At 38.3% G+C, this 23,271-nt stretch overlaps 1 protein-coding gene across 1 annotated transcript in view; it reads right to left on the bottom strand.

The window, feature by feature from the left end:
• The window catches only part of SEMA5A (semaphorin 5A), a 345,161-nt gene that overhangs the window by 156,478 nt on the left and 165,412 nt on the right, over positions 1 to 23,271 (bottom strand). The gene's annotated exons all lie outside the window — the stretch shown is intronic.

Below are 23,271 nucleotides of genomic sequence, written 5' to 3'. Positions count from 1 at the left end.
GCATGAGTTAACTCCAATTATTTCCATATTTAACATTCAACAGCTATGACTTACAAATGCTATTGTTCAATGGAGCAGGTCATATGCTTGGTGTTTATGTGCCAATCCATGTACATATTTGAATGCCTGTATATGCTGTGTAGTCAGAGTGCATTTTAAATCACTCTGTATTCTTTCACCTCGACAGTGCACATCCATGTGTTCTTTAGATAAAAATGCCACAAAGCACTATACATTTTATCAGGAAGAATTGAGATTTCTAAACTAACCACTGCCGCTTAATTATTGAAACCGCAGCTTTTTCATTTTTATTTACCAGGAAATAATGAAAGACTGTTCATTCAGATTTAATATAGGTAATTTTTTGTACCTGTCTTTTAGTGGAGACTATATTAATAGTAAGTAAATGCTATAATTAATAAAAATAATAGTGTGAAACCCTATTTAAACTAAAGGGGAAAATGCTTTCAGAGTATACTTATACTATCCAGTACTCTCTGATTCGTGTTTCAACAAGCCCAAGAATAAGCTTTGTCATTTCAGGGGAAAAAAAAGACTTATAAAAACTAATGCCATTACTTCTCTTTCTCCATCCCAAACCTTCTCATCTACAGTTTGCCTTTGCATATTAATGACTACAGCATATTGGGGAATATATTGAAAACTTCTGGAAGAATCCACTTGTGAATGACCCTAGCATTTATAACAAACTGTATCTAGCAGCAGGAATGAAATCTCATAGTGAGATAAAAAAGCAGCAATGTGTTAGACAAAAAAAGCAGCAATGACTTAACTCTTTTGAGTCTTTAATACAAAAAGCAATTTACGTCTGTAATGGAGGTCGCAGTACAAAAGACTCCTCTTGGATGACCAATTTAAGTTCCTCATCGATCCATTAGGACACCCCAAACCTATATGTTATATGGCACTAGATACAAGTATCTGATACTGCATATATTATCTCTAAACAACACCGAAAATGTCAAATGCCTGGAGAAATGCAGGCATTACCAGTAGGAGGACAGAGTAGAAAGATTTAGTGGAATACGGGTGCTTAAAAGGAAGGTTGAAGGAAAGTTCTTGCCAAAACTGAACCGAGAAGAATATGCCAGGCATGAACAGCAGGAAGTAAGAAGACAGAAAGGCTGGATTAAGGATAAAATGTTTATCAATAAATCAATTTTCAGTGACAAAATACCCAGCTTTCAATTAGCTCTGAGTCCATGGTAAAAGAGTAGTTCGAAGGAGAAAGATGTGAAATACAAAAATGACACAATGTCACAAATCAAGCAAATTAAGAACATTTTTCAGGCACTGAAACTTTTGGAAAAGAAAATCAACAGACTTGGGAGATACGAAATTCAGAAGCCAAGTGACAGTCCTTCAAGCTTTCCACAAAATCAGAGAAAAGCATACAATGCATCTCTGCAAGCGGGTCACAGCTGGAGAGAATCTGGGAGCTCCAAGCGCATAATAATGCAAGTAAAATTTAGGACAAGTCAGGCAGAAGCTTTATTAACTCTGATCATAGTGAGAGAACATTGGGACAGCATCTCCCCCTCTGCTCCCCTGTTCTCTGCCAAGTGATCCCAGAGACCCAGCCTATATACAGTTTCAGAAAAAAGGAAGAGGTGAAAAAACACAATCATTTCAATGTTAGTAAAGCCAGGTATCCATCCCTGGAGGAATGGACTCCTTAAGCAGCTTGCTAACTGCCACACTTCTAAGAAGGAATCAAACAGTAAATAATGTGACAATATAGAGGTATGGCTCTTGGTGGAGCCCGTAGGAGTGGCAGACCCAATATTACCTTAGCTCAGAAGTGATGATTTGGAAACAATCACAGACTGTTAGCTTTTAGTTAAATGTTCTTTTAGTTAGGATAAATGTCTTGGCTAGACCTCTCAAATCTTAAACATTAATAATTTTACCACCACGTCACAAAACCACTAATACCATTATTAGCATAACTGAAAATAAACTTTCTTCTCTTTCTTTGACATCCACAAAATGCATAGATTAATATTTAATACCTTTATTTAAAAACATTATGTAATATTTCTGGATACCATAGTTAACAGCACATACAAGAACCCAAACAGAATAAGCTACTGTAACTATATATAAACACATATGCTTGCGAGCTAACCAACTGGCAAACTCTCTGGGAAAACTGTGTTCATGACAACATATGCCAAAGGAGTAATACTGTCTGGACAAGAAATAAGTGCAGACACACTGGTGACAAAGCTAAGTGCCATCTTTGAACTCAAGTGTACTTATAGCCCTATAGCCCTGGGTTCCGCTGCTGGAGGAGACAGTAACAGAGCAGGCTGTAAATGAAGTGTATTACACAGGCATCTGAGGAGAGCTGAGTAGTTCAAAGTGTTCTACTTTGGTCCCTAAGGCTCCCACATAGTTCAGTAATGCATACGTATGTCCTACTGCTGATTAACCAAAAAGAGCAGGTATAGACAAACCTTTCTATATAGAGCTATTTTTTTTTTTTCTTCTAATCTTCAGGAAATTTGGGGGCGTTTCCCACAAAATGGAAATTCAGATGTTCAACACAGCCTACGGGTAACATACAGGGGGAAGACAGGTGGAAAACTCTTCAAGTTAAATGTCATTTCAATGTGGAAAAAAGAGGAGAAAAATGAGTTCTGAATCTTCAGCACATAAAGACAAAACAAAATGTCCCAAAAGAATAACAACAATGTGTTTTTTGTCAGTAGAAGATTAAGGCTTTAAAGTTTTAATTCTGAAAGACCGGACACACACATAAAGATTGTGTTATTTCTGAAAGGAAGTGCAAAACCAGGTTTACTTAAAGATGTTACTATTATTCACTGCTTCCATTAAATTGACATATCCTCCTGCTTGACACTGTTTGCTAATATTTCCATGAAGTTCAGATGAGCGACGTAAATATGATATGCATACCATGTTGGATATTTGATTCACTATGAAGGCCTACACAGCTAAAGTTTATCCTGTTAGGATCTTTTCATTCCTACATTTCTTCATAAGAAGCTCCAATTTTCACAAGGCAAAATACCATCTTCAGCATTCTGTGTGCTGTTTTTAATTAATATTATAATTCTACTTAAGCTGGCAACAAAATTCCTTGAACCAAATTATAGACACTCAAGTTTGTTCCCCCTGGGGAAAGAGGAAACAGGGATTTTGAACGTTAGTGCAAGAGAAAATAAGGATGGGTAGGACATCAGCGAGTGCTACGCACCTGCACAAAGAACATAGCTACATAGGTTAAGGAGTAGGGTTTAAGGTAGCACATCAGTCTGTTCCTGATAGCAAGCTGACACTATATACAGCTTCATGGCTTTTATAAATCCTGCTAACAATATGGTCTTTTAAGCACCTCTATAAATTTAATGCCTTGGCTAAGTTTGTTTCTAATTTCCCAATCCTCAGCATAACTACATTCTAGTAGACATAAGTAAATCTTAATTATGTCACCAGTCACCAGTAGAGCAGTGCAAAATGTTTGCAGTGAGATTTTTAGCCCTATGGAAGTCAGTGTGGCCAGCTCTAAAGACTGAATTTGACAGGTACAACTTGAACTTGACCTAGTGTAGTCCAACGAGGAAGTCACAGTTCACTTTTGAACACAAACTGTTTTCTTCAGTTCAAAAAATATACACAAACTGCAAAGCTCTGCACATATTTGACATAAAATCAGACTGAACAGAAACAAGGCTTCGGTGCACACTTAACTCTAAGTTTGAACTCAAGTTTCAAACTGATGTCAGGCATCTTTTAGTAAAAACTCCATTGTAAATAACTATATCAGTGTTTTAAACATTAAATCACTGATGTTTGTAAAGTGCTTCAAAAACTTCAGATTAAATCCCTCCTGGCATTTTCAAGGGGTAGTGGGAAGGAGAGAAATTCCAGCCACAGAAGAAACAAATTCCAACTCAAGCTACATAATAAAACTATTATCTTCAAAATTAAGAAAAATATAGATCCAACACCCATCTATGTTAAGTTAAAAATTACAGTATTAAAATTAATCATATGTTTTGGAACAACAAATATATTTCAGTAACTTCTCTGTTTGGATGAATGATAAGAGTCTTGCTTAAAAGTTAAACTATTGTGTCTTCAGCAGGCAAACTAAATAAATGCAAAGAAATTAGCTCCAATGGAAACCAGAAGAAAATATTCAATCTAAAGTGATTTATCCAAATACCTTAGAAGAACACTAAAAGAGAATCATGGGAAGTGTAGAAGCAGTGAACAATGTTCACGTGTCCCTCCCATTTAAGAAATAACTGTCAAGAGGTTCTCTTCATGCCCAACATGCAGTAACAAAGTAAGTCCCCCGGCAAGACATCTGGAGGTCCCTTCCAACCTCAATTATTCTATGATTTTCCACAAAAATTACAAAATACAAAAGGGGAAAAAAAAAAAACCCAACCCTAAGTAATTAACTTTAATATAGGCCCTTTCTACAATTATGACCTTAATCAGTAAATGCAGACAGGAAATTTGAAATTGGAACACAATCAAGAAAGGACTGGTCAATTAGAATGTGTTAGGTGAGATAGATATTAGTTGTACTTACAGGTCAACAAAACCCACGTGGCTTTCACCTGCAGTGGAAGCTGCACACGTAACTGAGTACAATCAGATCTCCTGTAGCTCCTGTGCTCCTATAGCTACCCAGATACTCATAGCATATACATGTAGACAGGTACACATTTATATTTATTTTTATATATGAACTTCTTTGGAGTGCAGAAACAGAATGTACTATTACATTTCATAGAGAAAGAAGTTAATTAGTCAAGAACCAAGAAATGAACAGAACAGTATTCCAGACAGATGGTCCAGCACTTCTTAGGCAGATGGCTCTGCTAATTAGATACTGGCAAAAATAACATTAAAGAAGATGGTTTAATTACACAATGCCAAAAATTAACAACTACATGATATTTCCTTTTTTCTTTTTCATTATCTGCTTGCTTTCATCTCTTATATCATGTATTTAAACAATACTCTGGGGAGTTGGGGTATAATGGCAATAACCATAATAATATATGTCAACAAACATGAGTAATATCGCCTTATTGTTCACATCAGTTCAGCAATGGAATAGCTTCAAAATGTTGTGACTTGTTTGGCGAGGGTGTCTTGTAGCCTGCCTAATTAGCTCTCAATGAACATGTATGCTGGAGTCCAAAAGCTGAGTGTAAAGAGGCCACAAAGAAAGTGTCAGGATCATAAATGCAAAGAAAGAATGTAGCCACAGAGAAGTATACCAGCAAGGCACTAGCAGCAAATTAGCAGCCACAGAGTTAGTGGTGGTTTTGATGCTTACCAGAAATTTTAAGGCGTGCTTTGGTATAATGACATCCTTGCTTCCAGCAAATATGTAAAGCCACTTAAGGAAGATTTATACTTCTCTGTACTTCAGAGGAACCATTTTCCTTGCTTTCCCCAGAGTCGTGACCCCTCATCCTTGCAGCCATTATTGCTGGAGCTGCCTACCTTGCCAGTAGGCTCCTGACAAACAGTCAACATCGTGATCATCCTCTGTGGGAAAAACTAGAGTAAAATATTAAAAAGGGACTTCCCTTTAACACAGCTTTCCCTTTTGGCTCACCAAAAAGGAAAAGCTGGTTTCTGGGGACTAAAGGCATCCTGGTTAGGCTTTCATATGAAGTGATAGCCCAGCAGCTCATACAGAAAGTTCAACACCGTATGGACAACTTTACTAATTGGCTACAATCAGTGCAGTATCTTGCCACCAATTACCACATGTAACAGCCCATTCTCCTGGGAATAACATTACATATGTTTTCATTTGTTCAGAACCAGCATTTACTGTTCATCCACAGTTAGAAAATCACAGTTTCTTATAAAGTAAGCAATGTTATATATATGAAAATAAACATCAAATCATGCTCGAATTTGCCAGGGTTTGGAATTCAATAAGAACTGAGATCCCTTGATAGATATATAATTTCATACTTTAACCAAGTAATATATGAAGCTTCATATGGCTTCAAGGAGCTGATGTCAATTTAATTTTATTTCAAATGTACTGGCCTAGAGTATATAAAAAAAGTGAGGAGAGAAGTACATACCCTGCCAATTCATGAAGTAGCCAAAGTTTTAATTAGCTTATTTTATTGACTATGCAGATAAATAGTTGTTGAAAATTGTCAGAATTAACATGATAAAATTAAAAGTTAGGCATATTAGAGAAGAATTTAGAGTTACTAAGACTTTCACAAACCCTCAGTGTTGGGCTACTCCACTGACTTTAATGACACGAGACTCTGCCCAAGACTGAACTTTCACAAATGCCACCTACCCATCCACCTGTGCATCCCCCTGTCTTCTGCAAAGATATCTAAATATCACAAAAAATCCATTTGGTTTATATTTAACAGAGACAGGTTTATAGAAGAAATTGACGTTCCTAACCTGGAAGTTAGCAACTCAAAACTTGAATATGTTCAGAGCTAGAGTTTTTAGTCCTGCCCCCAGAGAGTTATTCAAAAAACCAAAACTATCACACTGTGACTTTCAAAGTTTTGAATGTTCCAATCTGGTGTTTTGAGGCTTTTACAGTTTTTATGGACATTTAAAAACTGAATGCAGGATTGTGCTGAAGGGGTAAAACAACAAAATGTTCTTGCATTACCAAACTTGGCAGCCATTCAGCAGGTAGGAATGGGATTTCATAACGTATTTTTAATGCACATTCTGAAATTATACTGCATATAGTAAATATAATGTATTGAATAAATTACATGTGAATCCTTTAAGATTTAACATCTGTGTTAGCACACTGAGTTTTAAAGTGTTTCCTGCTTTTTGGCAAATAACATTGATTTTAGTAGGCTCCAAGACCTTTTGAAAGCAACATTTCATTTTATATTTTTACAAATAGTGTTTTAAACTTTTACGTGCTGACGAGGACTGTCAGGATTCTCTTTATTTCAAGGAAGGGAAAGGTATTGCAATGTAATTTCATACTCCCCAACCCCCTAGGTTAAATAACAGAGTAAGTGGAAAAAAGATGCCCCTAGCACCAGAGTGCCACAAAATGTTGGTCTGGACCTTGAGCATAGGCAAGCAGAAGTTTATTTTCCTGTACACCTGCTCATTGCTGCTAAGAAATATGGAAATGGGAAGGAAGCGGTGGCACCGGAATGTGGACCATCTTGCCTCATGCTAACTCACTGTTCAAGACAGCCACGCTGGCATAGCATGCAGAATTGAAGCAGCAGCGCAGCAATCAGCCCTCCTTACCTTCCAGCCACAGACAGTCAAGGAAGGTATGACACTTCAGAAGACTTTGTGCAAATCAAAAACCTTCCTGAAATAATTTCTGAGAGGCATAGCCAACACACTGTATCTTGCCCCTGGGATGTCAAAGACAGCTGTATTACAGCTTCCAGATATGAGCTCACAAAACCAGATGAACCCAAGAGATACAGTGGAGGATGAAATTTATAACACCTTCTATGTCATACTGAATAACTGAGACTACAAAAAAAAAAAAAAAGCTTTTTATTTCTGTATGTACATATATAATTTTGTACATCATGTCTCATTAGGAACAAAATAATAATTTTATCATCATTTCCATTTGTCTTTTTTACTTATTTATTCAAATAGTTTTGCCATTAGGCTTTGGTGATGGCAGGCTTGATTCTGTTAATAGTAATACCTGTCTATCACTCCAGAGAAAATACTACAGTGACTTCACAATAATAAAAATATTTTGAGAAGTTAGTCTAAAAATGGCATCTTACAAGACAGCAGAGACAAAAATTGTTGAAGGAACTTTAACATATATATTTTTCCATTAATTATGTGTCAAAATCAAGGTAAGACGATTTTAGACAGATGAAACCAGAGAGAAAGTAGAATGCTAACAACAGGAGAAATATAAAAAGCACCAATTTATGCCGCTTGTCCAGTGAAAAGCCAGTGAAGAAATAAATGGTTCAACAGCAAAGGGACACACACATGAGATCTTCTACATCCTTCTAATTAAATTAATTGACCAGAAACGTGATTTTGGAAAATCAAGATTGAGTTTTCTTCTTTCCATTTAAGGATAACAGGTATATAAGACATTTAAAAAGTGGATGGGGCAAAATGGAACACAATAAGAAAAACACCACCAAATTTCCAAAGACTTGGCAACGGGGGTTGACGGCAGCATGACTGACAGTTCACTCAGGGAAAGAAGAAACAAAGTAATTTCTGTTTTGGTTATGTTTACTCTAAAATAATTGGATTTAATTTGAGAAACACTAAGATAGTCTGAGACACAAAATAGCAAGAATGTGGAGAAGAATAAGAAGAGGCACATAAATGCGTGTCATCAACACAGATAATACTGTGAGCTGCGGAGACAGGCAAAAAAAGAACAGCAGACTGAGAAAAATTCTCATTAAACACAAAGAGCAAAAGATGCTTATTAAAACAGGAAAGCTTGAACCTATAGCTACTAGGAAAATCACTGGAGCGTAGCTGCACTGTTTAATTATACAGAAATCAAGGGTGAGAAAGACAAACAGGAGCATCAGGACTAAGGAGAGTATCTGCTCAGAATATGAAAAAGTCTTCAAGAGAACATCCAATTGCAGTGGAAGGAGCAGTGGGAACAAGGAGGCCCATAATGCAACTTTAAATCACAATTTCATTGTGAAGATTTGAGATAATTGTGAGGCTATGAAAAAGCCTGAATGTTAGTTCATTTTTCTCTTTTTTTGACACAAGTGAATGGTCTGGAGCAATGTCAATGATGTATGGAGCTTTTCACCTCCAGGTTATGTGTTAAATATCATTCAAGTTATTAATTAGTGGAGGTCAGTGACATCTGGCAACCTAGTATTAGCTAGGTGAAATGAGGGGGTCATTTCTATCCAATTTCTAAATTGTCTAAAAGACAAACATTCATAAGTCATAATTGGCCATTTCTGCAGAGACAATAGAACAGCTGCTTAGAGGGAAAACGTAGCCCTATTATATATAAAGGTGTTTACCTCATTCCACATTGACAAGGAATCTTGGAAAAGCAGAGAGTCATGAAAACAATCATCATCATCGTATCTTAGCAATTCATCTCCAACTTTTCCCCTCATATATCCCTCCCTGCTAACCTCATATTTCAGCAGACAGTTGTAGGAAGCTCCATTCAACCTTTAGACTTGGAGCACTTAAGAGCTGAGAAGGTATCTCCTAAATTTCAGTGACACGCAGAAATTTTAGTAACTATCTCACACAGGGAGCCCAATCAAAGAAATTTATTTCTGAAGCAGCTGTGCGAAGTTCTCCTCCTCCTCCTCCTGTAACCTCTTTTCCATTTTTCTTGGTTTAGAAACCCTTTGATTGCTACATTGGAAGAACAATATTGTACTTTGGTTTTTTTCCCCCAGAAGCTGAAAGCTCAGTGGAGGTAGCTATAAAAACATGATAAATAAAGCTCATTCAGCAGGATGCCCAGTGCAACTGTTAATAAGGCACTTCTCTGTAGCCATGGGGCTCTTAATTCTTTTTGCAGATATCATCAGCTTTCCCCCATCAAATTATACCTTATTAACAATTTGTCCCGATGTGTGTGTTATAGCTCTTAGCTTTTTAACAGTAGTTTATACTGGATACTAGTTTAGCACTATAAATAGAAAGTAACAAACCCTTTTTTATTACTAGGAATTATTTTTTAAAAAATCTCCTGTGCTTTTTCTGCCAAAGTGAGTCCTTTGATGTCAGTGTTTCAAATCCCAGAGCTTTTACTATAGCAAAACACACCAAAATCAAAGGGAGTTTTGTCTAAGAAGAACAGAAGAAAGGCTAAGAATCGTAAACATTCGCAATATTTACTATAGACAACTTCTGCACAGTAGCTTGAAATAGGAACCCCCTTTAGCATATGCCTGGAGTACTGAAGAGCTTTAGAATTAGACCAAAGTCCATTCATTTATAGCTCTTACTTTCCTGTGAATAGTGAAATGGGTTTGAAACTCAGATCAGGCTATTCTGAGTGCACCTCTAAAAAGCTGCAGAGTCAGAAAGCTCCAAAAACTCGAAAATAATTTTTAGTGTAATGTATATCAAAATAAAGATTTCTCAGTATTCTTGAGTGAAAAAATAAAGAATAAAGGATAATTTTTCTCTCTGTTAAAAAAAAAAAACAACCAACCAAAAACCAACTTCATAGGAAAACCACCGCTGGGTTTGTATCTGCCTTGAAGTGCAGGGAGGAATATGTTTTAATTTAAAACGATTCAATGGCACAAACATTTGCTTAGCATTTCTCCACAATATTCAGCGTGGTGCACACTTAAGAAGCTCTAGGTATTAAGAACAGCTGAATCAAAATTCACAGAGTTCAAGAAATAAGACTTGTTGTGCTTTTGAAAGATACTGTGAGATTTTAATAGCGTCATTCTGAATAGTTTGTCAGTCTCCTTGCAGATTCTGTAACCTCTCCTTGCAGTGGAGGTTTTTTCCAATGGAAAATGCCTACTGAAATTTTTCAGCGCCTACTGAAACTACCCAGTTCTTTTACCCAGATTCAAGGAACACACAAAAACTCACAGAGAGTCCAAGACTCATGGTAAAGCTTGCACCTACAGACATGTTTCTTTCGCTTTGAAAACAGAATGACTACAAATCAAAAAGAGTTGGGGGAAAAAAAAAAAAAGATGACTTAACAGAGATTTAAAGAAGAAGAGGGAACTCATATTTAAAATGAATCTGCAATGCACATACAAGCAAGGCTATTGCCTCCTCAGGAAAGATATTTGAGGTCTAAACTCAGACAGAACCAAGGAAAACTTTCCTGTAATAACTTTTCTTGAAGTATACTTCAGCCCTGAATTTTCAACTCTTTCCCAGCACGCAGACTCTTATACTGCCTGGGATTTTCAAGGAGAGAATAAGGCTTTACCTAAAGTTACCTGCAGGACTAGGGTCTGAGTCTATGTTAAAGGAAAGAGAGGAATACCCACACTTTAGCTTTACAATACACAAACTATCCTACAAAAAGGAGCAGGCACATCAGTGACTCTGGCTTGCTGTGTGTGGCAAAGGAAATAGAGCGATCCTCATTTTTAAAAGCCGGGTAGAGACATCCTTTTGGCCTGCATGTTAACTGTGACTGAGACTCTACATAACCAATTCCTCAAGCAGAAAAACTTCACATCAGTAACATAGGATAAGTCCTGTCTCACTGCCAGATCTTTTCAAGGACAATGCCCACATAACTTTTCAAATGGATTAAAACAATGGATTCTTCCCTAGCCATGTTCATTGAAATAACACTGGATAATTTCCGGCAAAGTTCATCCAGGCTATCAGTATTCTGTGTTAATCATGGTGCTTTAATTCAGATACTTTTAATATTAATTCTAATCTGTGAGTTACTGGAGAAAGCAGGACGGAAAGAAGAGTGTGTGTATACTTAAAAACCATGCTAGGATGTAGGCACCGTGGCTGGCCGCCAGATGCCCACCCAGCTGCTTTCTCATAAATTCAATTTGTTACCATCCTACTCCATTTTTAATTGGCGAGAAACAAAGACAAATCTAAACCACTTCCCCATTACCACCACCTTTTCACAGGATGAACTTCATCCCTTCGCTCCAGACTCCTCCACCTCCTCCCCACCAGCAGTGCAGGGGGTGAGGAATGGGGGGCTGCGGTCAGCCAGAACAGCTCCCCTCTGCCGCTCCTGCCTCCTCACACTTGTCCCTACTCTGAACAACACTCATAGCTAGAGACCCTTTTTTTTTAATCCAAAATGATTTTGAAAGTTGCAGCTCTGTGAGAAAGCAGTTCCAGTTAACCCCACAAAATCTATACTGTAGTGAGATGTGGCAGATAGATTTCAATGTGAGTTGCATGCAAGCACCAGCCACTCCACTGAGAAACAGAAGCAACAAAAAACCCCAAAACTTGAATATCATGCCACTGTATTGGCATTATGGAATTATTACATGGGTGTATATATTACAGAGATATGTTATATGTATGTAAAATATAAAAATCATGGGGTTTTTATTATGCAATTATTATACGCGTGTTTGTCAATTTTTTGCTTTGATTCTGCACTTTTTTTGGTAATAGTTTGCACGCCGCCCTCTTCAAATCACCTAAAATCCAATGTGAATATCTTCATTCATGATGCTCTCCATTTGCCAGAAATCAGTCCGGGGCGGGGGGGAGTTCTTTTCACAGCCGCTTTAGCTCTTAAAAGTACTGATTCTAATGCATACCTTTTACCCTCTTTGGTTTTTAATCGCTCTTCCAAAAATATATGCATGTTCCTATTCTTACACGATAGATTGGATTACACTGAAAATTACAAAGATCCGTTAACACACATTGTATTTTTATGACTATTCAATAGGGCTAACCAGACCTTTAGTAAAATAATCTGCTTCTAACTCTTTCTGGTACTTAACATCTTTCTGAAACCTCCACCATTTAGACTGAAATTTTCCTCTTCTGGAGAGGAAAATATGAACAAAATAAGTTATTTGTAAGAATGAGAGTAGAGGAAAATAAAATTTTTCAATTGTTCTTTTTGTAAAACTCTTTTCTGCCTCTTTCTTCTTCCGCATATGCATTCACAAAGCGATTGGGGTGAAAATAAGATAACATAGTATTCAGCTTTTTGAGAAGTTCTATTCTGTGCTTGACCAGAAAAAAACCCTGATTTTAGAAAGTTATTAGGGTAGCAAAACTTCAGAACAGAATTAATATTATGAATGTGAGCTGGATTTTGCTTTTTTTCTCCCCCTCATTTTTCTGGGACGATTAAATAACAGCTCAATAACTTTATAGTGACAGTTAATGTCCTCAGGCAAGAAAACTCAATTGTTCAAAACGCCCTTGGCAAAAAATCATGCATTGCCTAAAAGATAAACTGCTACTGCTAGTAGTAACAATAACAACAACAGTAACATCACTAAGAGCAATATTAAAGCAAATGAGTAACCTATACAAGGAAAAAGGCGTACCCCAAAATGAGATGGATATATGCTTCATTTTAGAGCACTGACTGCTCCCCTTACAGTTGGAACTAACTGCTAAAACAGGAGAACAGTCAATGCACAGCTGTATTAACAGAATATGACAGCACCTAAACTAAAATAATGTAAAATAAAAGCTATCATAGCAGTCAGCAAAAATAGGAAGACATAAGGCTTTAGTCTTCGCTAGTTTCCATCTTCTACTCTTACTCCACTGTCCCAAATCCACTGCCAACAAACTGTTGCACTGGATTAATGGCAGTTAAGAATTATTTTTGTACTCATCAATTGAATTCCTTCCTTCAAAACATATCTGTAAACTCCTCTGTAGTGGAATTAACTCACTAAATCTGCTAAATAAATTAGCACATTTTAACTACCCCATCCGGTAACCCACCAAATGCCTCCTAATGCTCACATGAACAATTTCCAGGATACAGTAGTCATAGCATCAATAAATACAAACTCTTCTCAATAAATGGATAGAGTAATGCATGTGCAATAAATGTTTTTAATCTCAATCTAAATTACATAAAAATCATGTTTGATGTTGTGCTAGCTGAAAGTTATTTTCTAACATACATTATTTTTCTAGTATAGATGTAGCTTGTCATGTCTTACTGTTGAAAGAATGCTAGCTTTCCAAATGTGATAAGCCAAGCAGGAATCTCAATCACTTGGCTGTTCTTGTTTTAATGAAGAGAGATTGGTATCTCAAGAATCCTGGGGGGATAATGCAGATGTGATGCAAGGCAGAGCACAGAAAACAATTCTGACTTGGCAACAGTCTGAACATACTTAAAATGCATGCTTTCAAATCCCTCCCACTGTCCCCACCACAATAACATCTCTTATCAAAGTTTCATCTATTTTAGGAGGTAGGTTCTCTACAAATGCTAATCTGTTCAGATTCAATTCCAAACTGAAACATGCACTTGTATAAATTAAAACAACTGAACAAGCCAAAAATTTCAATGGGTTGGCTACTTTCTGTGCACGTGAGACAGATGTATTGTGCTGCACAGGGAGTACAGAGGCAATTTCTTTCCTATTTTAGCACAAGTCAACACAATTCTAATTTCACTTCCCACGTTACACGTTTCATGCATGCTCCCCAACCTAAACACCGCAAGTGGAAGCAGGACTAGATGAAAAGAGGGCACTAGCTAATATTACTGGCAGTCACACAGAGTAAATATGCTGTATCTCTGAAAGGGCAGAGTATCTCACTATCACATGCAATTATGTGCCCCAGTGAGCAGATAAGGTAAGCGCCTTTTGGCCTTTTCTGAGAAAATTACGTACTGTAGTTGGGAAGAATCCTCAACCGGAGTGAGATGGAAAAGTTCACTGTAAACGCCTACACAGGGAGAGTGAAAACACTGAACTGTTGAAGAATTAAAGAGATAAAGGCATCTGTTGAGATGGCCTTCAGGGACACTGCAGGCCAGTACTATGCCCAAGAGAGAAGTCCCGGGGATGTGGTAGCAGGTGAGTGAGAAGGAGAAGAAAATGATCCAGTGTTGGGTTCTCTCCCTATGCTAATGTATGGGAGCAGAGAAGCCAACAAAAATGAAGTGAGGTACAGTGGTGATTTGATCGTCACATGTTGCACAAAGAAAGCTGAGGCATGTTTAGTGGGATCCCTAGCTCATGCCATACATCATCTTCAAAGTTACTTACGGAAACAAAACAAGGGTAGAAAGGGAAAGAGAAAAAGAAAAACCTCTCTCCAGTGGCCAGCCAGGAAGAGAAGCGATTGGGGTATGTAGATGAGCATCCTCTCCAGTGCAACAGGTAGACCCCCTAAACACAAATTCTGAGGGATGCTGGGACGTCAGAAAGTACAGCAGCAATGGCAGGCTTCAGCTACCCTCAGGAAGTCTGGGTACGCGTTACACTGAAGCCTGGCAGCAAGAGTAAAGTTTTAGACACCTATCAAGGTCTTCATGAAGCAACTCAACATGAGGCCCAAGAGCGAAGAAGCAACTCAACTTTGTCCTGAGTAGCATGCAGGAATAGCACTGTAATAGCAACCACAATGTACTTAGATTCAGCATCACTGCAGGAACAACTGAATACCCAGATCCACTGCAGCATGTTCTGCTTCATAATAGGGAACTTCAATATGAAGAAGCTTGATAAAATGGAGCTAACTAATGCAGCTAAGAGTTAAAGTTTTGCAGGCAGCATTCAAGGATACCTAGCTGGAAACACAGGACAAATGAATACTACCTATCAAAAAAAAAGACACAAGGGAAGGGCAAAAATAAATTTGGCATAGATTAACAGCAGGGCAGAAGTAGTTAATAAAAGGAAGAAAGCATGTTTCAGAAAACTAAAGCAGTGTCAAAATGAAGAAAACAATAGAGCAAAACTCTAGCAGGCTGAATCTAAAAGCCTAACAATATAGACCAAAAAGAGCTTGAAGAACAATTTGCAAAAGCCATAAATATTACTAATAAATCCTTCTTCAAACACATTAAAAGCAGGAACCTTGACAGTTCACGGAGGCAATAAATTATCAAAGAAGTGATTAAGAAGATAAAACCATACCAAAAAAAAAAAAAAAAATTCCCCCCCCCCGCCCAAGTTCATCATGAAAGAGCTGAAGGAACTTCTCATCCCAGAATGGGCAGGGCTGCTCATCAAAACCTCTGTCTCAAACCACAGTGTTGTTACAAGAGGTTATAGAATACAGATAAAAAGAAAAACAATAGATTTTCAGGATGGTTATTTAAGCAAGAATATTAAAGGAATCCAGAGATGAAAGTGCTGAACTATTAATCAGTGTAAGACCTTTAACTTACAACTGCTTTGGTACCTGAGGACTGGAAGATAGCAAATGTAAAATCTATTTCTAAAATGGGCTCCAGGAAGACCCATGAAACCGGCAGTGCTGATGTCTGTACCAAGCAAATTATCAAGAACTATATAAGTGATAAAGGTAGTGAACAAAGATGCAAGCCCTGGTATGCGAATTCAACCACCCTGACTGCTGGTTATAACCAGTCCAGGAGATTTCTGAAATATGTTGATGACAATACCTTGATAAAGGTGAGAGACAACCCACTGAGGGAAGATGATCTTCTGGACCTGTTATTACAAAATAGGCATGTGAAAGGTGACGTCCGCCTTAGCTGCAGTGATCAGAGTGGGGATGACAATTTTGAGAAAAGTAAGCAAGACAAATAGTAGAACTAAAGTCATAGACTTCAGAATAGCAGATTTCAGCTTGTTTAGGGATCTTCTTGACATGATCCCATGGGAGACTGCCCTGAAAGGCACAGGGCCTCAGGACAGCTGACTGATCCTCAGGAACAACTTCTCACATCATAAGAATGGTCCACTCCAACATGTAGATATCTGAGCAGGCACAGCAGAAAGCCAGGACACGTGAACAAGGAACTCCTGATGAGATGAAACACAAAGAAGAAATATACAGAGGGTGGAAGAAGGTATGAGCTCGCCATGAAAAATCTAGAGACGTTGCCTGAATACACAGGAATGGAGCTAGGAAAGACAAAGCTCAGCCAGAGTTGAAAAGAGGATGGAAAGTAAATAGCATCAGAGCGACACCTGTAAGTACACCAGCCTGTGACTCAGTGGGTAGGGGAGCTAATGACAAGTGATACAAAACCACTGAGGTACTCACTGCCACCTTTGCCTCAGTTTTCACTGACAAGACCTGCCCACAGGTGTGCCATGTCCTTCAGGCTACTAGAAGAGCCTGTGGAAGTGAAGTGTTACTAAACAGAGAGGAAGATCAGAGTTAGGAAGCAATTAAACTAACTGAATGTATACAAGTCCATGGGACCAGATCAGAAGCATCTAAGCATACTGAAGGAGCTGGCCAAAGACATTGCAAGACCATTTTCTATCAACTTAGCAAGGTCATGGCAATCGAGGGAAGTTCCTGGAAATTAGAAAAATTTTATTTGTCTACCAGTCTTCAAGAAGGCCAAGGAATACCTGGAGAACTACAGGTCTGTCAGCCCTACCTCAGTCCCCAAGCAGGTTATTGATCAAGTCATCTTAGAAGCCATGTCCAGGCACATAGAAGACAAAAAGGTGACTGGGAACAGTCAGCACAGATCTGCCAAGGGCAAATCACACCTTACCAACCTGATTGTTTTCTTTGATAAGAGCACTGCACACTGTTTTACCTTATCTTTAGCAATATCTTTGCCACTGTCTCCTGTAGTATCTTTACAGCCCAGCTATTGAGATATTGACTGGATTGATAGATGACAACACAAGTGAAAAACTGTCTGAATCATCGGGCTTAAAGGGTTGTATTCAGTAGCACAAAATCCATCTAGTCACCAGTTATGAGTCAGACAAAGACTGATATTTGGGCCAATACTGTTTAATGTCTTTATTAACAACCTAGACAATGGGACAGAGTGACCTTTCAGCAGGTTTGTAAATTATAGAAAAATCAGAGAAAATGGGAGATCGATATGCTGGAGCGCAGTGCTGTTTTTTCAGAGGCACCTCAACAGACTGGAGAAATAAGATGACAGGAGCCTCATAAAGTTCAACAAAGGCGAAGTCCTGCATCTGGAATGGAATAACCTCCTATACCAACACTGTCTAGAAAAACAGATATGGATATGGACAAAGTATGAATAAAGGATGTCCAGATGATATGTTCTGTTGGGATTTCCAGCAGGCACTGGACAAGTTCTCCTACTAAAGGACTTTTGAGAACCTCTTCAAGAAACTATGCAATCAGAGCATAAGAGGGAAGGCTCTTCCATGGATAAAGAAGAGGTTAAAAAGTAGGTGGGGTAGGTACATGGTCAATTTTCAGAGGGGAGGAGGTCAGCAGTTGAGACCCAGAGAAATCTGTGGCAGAACTCATAAATGCTGAACGTATCCTTAGGTGATGCAGAAAAGAGAATGAACAGTGAAGTGACAATACTTGCTAAAGATACCAAGTTATTTAGGTTAAGCAGAGAACTGACTGTAGAGACTTCTAGGAAACCCTTACAAATCTGAGTGGCTAGTTATCTACATTGAATTTAATTTGCAGTTTTAAAAAATGCAGCGTTGCACACCAGGAAAAAGAACCTTAAACAATGCAATTACTTAATTTCATTTATTCAGTGATGGGCTCTGAACTGAACATTACTATTCAAGAATGAGAACTTAAGTTACAATAATGAAAAAAGGAATTAAAAATAAATTATGAGAAGTGTGGAACACTAGAAGACATCATCGTACCATGGAACAAATCCATTTACCCCCTTGTTTTGAACAGTTTGTGCATTTCTGATCCAACCCCAATTTCAAATTTGAAAGTAGAACTAAGAAAGATGCATAGAAAGGGTACAAAAGACTTCCATCTTTTTGTGTTTTCTCTGCAGGTTAGGATTAAATAAACTGATTCCTCAGCCTAGAAAAAAAGACATCTGAGGAGAGAGATAATAGACAGTTATACAATCATGAGAAAGGTGCACAGGGAATACTGTTCACTCATTTTTAACAGTGAATTAAGTGTATTCATTGTTCTTTGAATAGTAAAGAATATTTAATGATACAAAACCCAGAAGTTCTTCATTCATATGATAAGCTGCAGAACTCTTTTCCACAGGACAACAAAGATACAGAAAGTGGACATGAGTTAAATGTCACAGGGTGAAGGTGACACAAAAATATTGCTCAGGTAAGTGAGCTCTTGATTAAATCTACCCAGCTCTCATTACATGATTCTATTCTGTGCTACAAAAAACAAATCAAACACAGATAATTGTTTAATTAGTATAAAAATTTCTGCCACTGAGTGGTGTGGTTCTGTTCCTGTGGTTACCCCACTTTGCGAATTCCCTGTGACAACTGAAAAGCTGACTGGATAAAAACCCATCCAAGACACTACCTTCATCTCAGGACACTCCTGGGTTTCAAATAGCTGGGAAAGTTTTCTGAGAAAATATCATTACATGTTTAGGCTTTTCCTAGGCACCTGCTGTGGGCTGAAGACAAGACAGAACACTAGGTATGATCTGACCCAGTACAGGCATCAATATAACCTAATTATGACTCCAAACAGTTACATCACCCCTTATCAGCCTTAGCTTAATTTACTTCAAACAAGCAAGAAACTTACATCAAAAGGATGTATTTTGATGCTGTTCAAAAAGAATTTCAGCGAACATGAAAAAAAGTTGAACATTATTTATAATTAACAACACTAAAGTTATTCTTCATAGCAAGGGAAATAATACAAAATGCTTATCAAATATGGACCAAGTTTTTTTTTTAAATTAAGAGAATAAAATCAAGAATTTAAATCCTGTCTTAAGTCTTGACTACACCCAAAATGTGTTCTGTTTTTATTATAACATTCAGGTTCAAGCAGCACACATTGCCTCCTATTCCCTCATATGTTGATTATTTTACACTGGAAGCACTTTTCCAGTGACTTACAATCTGTTCAGTTCTAGGCAGGTTACGAGTTAGAGCTCATAATCATGCTACCTGAATCTGAATTTGTCTTTCTACCTGTGTACCTCCCATTTCTGATTTGTTCTTGCTACAGAAATTTCCCTTGTGCAAAATTTTGCATATTCTGCACATTTCCTTTTTCAGATTGCTTTCCCCGATTCAAAGCAGAGGGAAGAATGTCTAGAGATCATTCTGCGTCCTGTCTGATAAATGAAAGTCCTGTTTTCTTGTTGCCTGGCTACGCTCTGTGTCCATGCCGGCACCCGGGCAATAAACACGTTCTTGCTATCTGCACTGGCCTTTTTTAGTTTGCCGCTCCTGCTAGGAGAAGTCAGGGAAATGTAATACGCATCCACTGCTGACATTTAGATCTGGTTGGAGCAGGCTGATGTTTGCAGCAGCAGAAGGGAAAAAGACAGAGGGTGAGGGGTCTTGAATGCTGCCCCACAAGGACAGTAAGAAAAGACAGCACCAGAAGAGATAAGGCTTTCCTACGGGTCTCAGGGGCCAGGGATTCCTGAAGGCTGGTCTTACTGGCAAAACCTGAGGTAAAGGCAGCACCGAGTACCTTGGCCTTTTCCATGTCATTTGTCACTAGTTCCCCTGGCCCATTGAGCAGTGGCCACATTTGTTCCAGCCTTCGTTTTGCTGCTAGGATACTTGTAGAATTCTTTGTTCCTCTTCCGTCCTCACATCCCTTCCCAGATTCAGCTCAAGGTCAACCTTGGCTTTCCTAAGCCTATCCCCGCAAGATCAGACAGCTACTCTACACTCCTCCGGGATCACCTGCCCCTTCTTTCACCTTTTGTAGAATTCATTTTTACATCTTCTGAGTTCAGTTAGGAGCTCCTTGCTCACCCATGCACTTCCATGCACATCTGTTTCTGCTTGCCATACATATTTTTAGCTGATCTATAGTAAAAATCCAGGTACATTACTTTCAAAAAATAACCCAAAAAACAAAACACAAACTACCTCAAATCAGTAACAGAGACTTTGAGTTTTGGTATTCATTTTCTGGTGCTCGAATACCTTGGCACTGCATTGATTGCACTGAAGTGCTAGCCACCTGCTTCCACTTACATGGCACCAGTCCAGGAATCACATCACTCTGTTGTTTCTGTTTAAGCCTTTGCTGTGCCTTGTCCTCGTTCCATATTATAAATAGGTTCACTGTCTCGTGGAACTAGCTATGGACTTGCCAGGCAGAAGCACCTGTGACATAGATGCCAAAGGCAGAGCTTTGAATTTCTCACAAGGAATAATGAAAACAACGTCCCACCTTTCAAAGCACCCACCAAATAAAAAAGGAAAGGAATTGAGGCTGTGGTATATTTTGAAGATTAAAATATCATCAAATTGTGATAGCAAATCCAAGCTCAGGAAGTAGAGGGAATAAATACCTAAAAAGTTCACAGAGAACTAGGAGTTAGCATTTGGAAGGCCAAACAGAATTATAAATTCAGCTCTTCAATAGTTTCAGAGCTTTTTTATCCAGCTAACATTTATGAGCCAATCTAGCCGCAGTGGTGCATACCAATCATTACCTGAAAGCTTACATCTATCTAAGTCTACCAATGTCTATCTAAAGTCTATCAATGACCTCCCTTCTGCTCTCCCTGTCCTGAACAAACCATTTCTACTTGCCAGCATAACACTGCAATGGCCAGCAGGACAAGGTCCCAGACAGAGCTGTAAAAACAATTGATATTTCAGTTTGTCTGCCACAGCAAATACAGATAATTTTCATGTTCATTCTCCTAAATAATTCAGTATCAACTGAATGTTTAATTTAATCCAAAATGTTTAGACTATTCCTTGTTTGAGTTTCTAAAGCTGTTTTCCCTCTTAATATAAACCAGTCTATTCAAAACCAAAGTATTCTGGAAGAAAAATTCAAAATGCTTCGTTCAAGAAATGTTAAAGTATGCTGAGATTTTATAAAATAATCCCATATTCCCTTACTGTGGCTAGATTAGCTCACTAAGATTGGACAGAATTCACTTTTTTATCATCATCAAAATTCTCATCTGTCCTCAAAAATTATCAGCTTGTAGTCTTCACTTAGTTCTGAACCTTTCTACCATTGTCTTTCAGCTATTTCTCTCTGGCTTCCAATAGTCTCCTCCTTAACCTGAAGGCCCTTTGACCATCACGTTTGAGTTTAAACTGAACTCCATAATTTTCAGGAAGCTTCTTTTACAAATACAGCATGTAGGCCCAAGTGTTTGCCCATGACAAAAGAGATGAAAAAAGAGAACAAGCAAGGAGTAAAAGCCATAGACAGAGACTCCAGATTAAAAAGAAAGGGGATGCTTATTGGAAAATATCCCTTATCAATCTCTGATCAGGCAGAGAATGATTTATCCTTTTCAAGGCTAAGCTCTGGATCAGGAACCCTACTGAAAATATTGAAGTCTAAAAACAGGCAGACAGACAAGTGGGAAACTAGACACTGCTCAGAGTCAGCAAGTCCTGTCAGGCAAGAAAGGAGACATACAGATTAAGAGATCACACAGGAATCCAGATAATCCACAACTGGAAATTAGCTGGAGAAAAGGTAACAAACAGTTACAGAGAAAGACTGAGGTTACAATTAGAACTGATGCATGAATAAATGCCTTTTTACTGGTTTTAGCCTTAACTCTGCCTTGTATGTTTAGGAATCGGGTTAAACCAGCATTTTACTTTGGAGATGCTGTTTCTGAATAGATTCAGTCATCTTGTCAGTCTTCCATTCAGGATAAAGGTTTACACAATGCCGAACACAGCGGGGATTTCCCTTTGGCCCAACGAGCAAACCTGAGTGGTCGGGCACTGCGATTGCAGTAGGAAATGCTATGCCTGCCACAGAGGGAAAGCCGTGGGGAGAGAGACTCTGAAGGAGACTGAAAGAGATACAAAGCACAATTTTGTCCTGTGGTTATAACACTGGTTGGAACAAGCTTACTGGTTTTATAACACAAGTAGGTCTTCCCTATTTTCTTCCTTTAACAATATTACCCCAAATCACGTTACGTACCATTGTTAATAACGTCAGTGTAAAATGAGACAATTAAAATGACATGAAATTGGATGAACGACTACTTGCCGAAATAAGTATCAAAGAAAACGCTACATGGATTCAGCTTTGCATTTAAGTATCTCAGTTGGAAAAACTACACTTGATGAGTTTTTCCCACATGAATAGGCATAAACATAAATAAAAAAGCCTGTCTTTCTTACTCTGCTCATCAGTAGCTCTGCACATCTGATACAGCGATGCATCATTGAAGTGCTCTATCCGAGTCTCGAGTGAGTACTGGTTTTTACTGCAATAGTTCCAGGCTTCCATCTGGGATGCTCAAGAAGCAGTCCCAATTTTGAAATATAGGCAAGTTATTCAGATTTAGTTTAGTCACAGACTATGTAAAATGGCATTTTGGGCTTGAATTTTTTATTTGTTTCTGGTTTTTTGATGGTGGCTTTTGGCATCAGGACACTTGCTTAAGCCAAGTTACTATTCACTTTCCATTTGAGATGTTATGATGCTGAAAGCCAGGATGCAGATTTAGAGAGAAACATGCTGCTGTGATCAAGCCAGTGTTTCTCACAAGGATGACACTGGACTGAGTTTATTATCAGACAGAAGTCTGCCAGGCAGGTCCTTGAAATAAAAGTGGTAGGGCTGAACTGAGGTTAGTGGCAGCCAGAGCTCCACTCAGCTTCCTAGGCACAGGACAAAGACCCACAGAGCTTCAAGTTCTGCCAATAAAAATGACAGAGGAGCTTGCCAAGAACCAGCTGCAAC

The sequence above is a fragment of the Harpia harpyja genome, chromosome 1 (assembly GCF_026419915.1).
Source record: "Harpia harpyja isolate bHarHar1 chromosome 1, bHarHar1 primary haplotype, whole genome shotgun sequence".
Classification (NCBI taxonomy): Eukaryota; Metazoa; Chordata; class Aves; order Accipitriformes; family Accipitridae; genus Harpia; species Harpia harpyja.
This window is presented reverse-complemented; position numbering and strand designations above follow the sequence as displayed.